Raw genomic sequence first — 1911 nt, forward strand, 5'->3', positions numbered from 1 at the left:
CACACATTTTATTATGGAAATTGAACCTCAGGATAATTCGTAGACAACCTGTCCTATAAGAAGAGGTATATCCACAGAACGAAGGTCTCTATGTAAGCACATGCCATGACTGCAGCTCAATAAGTTCCATGCATTAAGCTAGTAATTTAGTCCCTACAAAAGTCAAACAAATTAACTTTCTTACCTGAAGCATAGTAAATTCTTTTTGGATGCCCTGATATTCCAACTCTAGTATTGTATCTTGCATACATAGCAACAACAATTTTTCAAATAAAGGTAAGCAATGGTAGAAAACATGGGTTGAAGCATACTAAGTTCTTTTTGGATGCCCTGAAATTCCAACGCTAGTACTATATCCTGCATACAACTCTATACTCTATCCTGCATACATAACAACAACAGTTTCTCAAATAAAGTTAAGCAGTGGTAGAAAACATGGAATCAAGGCTGTATTGACCAACTGGAGCTTTGTAAATTGCTTTCCCATGGAACCAAGCGGAAGGACGACATGGTGGTTCATCAAATTATTCTGAAAGACAATTGTCAGAGAGTCAGAAAGCATTGCATGTGCACATGGGTTAATAATGACAATCTGACTTATTTTTGGAAATTTCAAAAGCTCACACTTTGAATATCTTAATCAAGTGAGTGCACATGCAGCAAGGTGCACTCTCTTGTGACCTTTGTCCTATCTATGTATGCGATAAAAAAATACTGAGCGGTACCTCAAGAAAAACAGAAAATTATGCAATGTTGTACAATGTAGGTCAAGAGTGATGTTTGTACCTGGTGACTATTTTCTAGACATTATGTCCCATTATGTATAAATGAATCTGGTTTTCAGATGACAAATGATATAATCACATTTTTAATAGCTCAAATATATCTATAGGAAAGCCTACAAAAACAATAATCATATTGTACTAAGTTTACAAAAATTGGTTCAAAAGATTGTATGGTAAGAACAACTTATAGGATTTATTTTACCTGGTTAATGACTTGAAGCACGCAATGAAAACTCCATACATTTTCTTGAAGCAGCAATTCAACAAACGTTTGGTGCATGATCCTTTTATCATGAAACCATAATTGGACATGTAGTAAAAGTCCCCCAGTAATCAACTTTCTAAACTGCAGATCATGTAACTTCAGTAGAGTATGTAATAGTAAAAAAAAAATCCTATTTTGAAGACAAATCTCAAGAGTCGATTTGTAGGCTTTCATGTTGGAGCTGCAGGTAAGAATCAGCAAGAGAGCACGACCGGCCCAGCAGAGCTGAGAGCGCACACTCTCCAAACCAGAGGGGCAGAAGTAAGCCAACATGGTGTCAGGCGGGAGTTGCGCTATAGAGCAAGGTGAAGGAGACTGACCTTGGGCTGGTGGTGCGGGTGTAGCAGCAGCATCCGCGGTCAAATTAGGGATCAGAGGTAGTAACACAACAACACAAACATACCAAATTATATATTACTGCACTGTAATAGAGCGACAACCAAAAATCATAGTCAGGCATCAGCAAATAGCATACAAATCAGGCCAAAATAAGCATTGAAGTTTTGCTCAAATTGGGGATCAGAGGTAGTAACATAGTAACACAGGCATCAGCAAATAGCATACAAATTTCTCCAATATTTCAATCAATGAAACCCAGATAAGAAACTTGATCAAAGGAACAAAGGAACAAAGGAACAAGCTGGTCAAGTATTTCACATCTTTCACAAGAGAAACGTGATTTGCTTGATTGCTCATTGAATCTGCAGTTGTTAAATATCTGATGTAGCATCTAAAGGTCCAACACAAGTAGAAGGACAGATTCATCAAAACTGTTGTTTCTGAATGTAGGTGTGGAGCGAGGAGCTCCTAAATCTCTAGAACTCTATCCATAACCCTGCTCTCAATTTCTGTTTTTTTTGT

General features: G+C 37.4%; 1 long non-coding RNA gene across 1 annotated transcript in view; it reads right to left on the bottom strand.

Annotated features, from left to right (window-relative positions):
• Positions 1 to 477, bottom strand: part of LOC119293420 — a 935-nt gene extending 458 nt beyond the window's left edge. Inside the window, exons 1-2 of the long non-coding RNA XR_005143049.1 lie at positions 312 to 477; positions 49 to 153 (exon numbers count right to left, since the gene is read on the bottom strand). This is a non-coding gene — a long non-coding RNA (uncharacterized LOC119293420). The remainder of the gene's footprint in view (positions 1 to 48; positions 154 to 311) is intronic.
• Between the last annotated feature and the right edge of the window lie 1434 nt (positions 478 to 1911).

Source organism: Triticum dicoccoides, chromosome 4B (assembly GCF_002162155.2).
Source record: "Triticum dicoccoides isolate Atlit2015 ecotype Zavitan chromosome 4B, WEW_v2.0, whole genome shotgun sequence".
NCBI lineage: Eukaryota > Viridiplantae > Streptophyta > Magnoliopsida > Poales > Poaceae > Triticum > Triticum dicoccoides.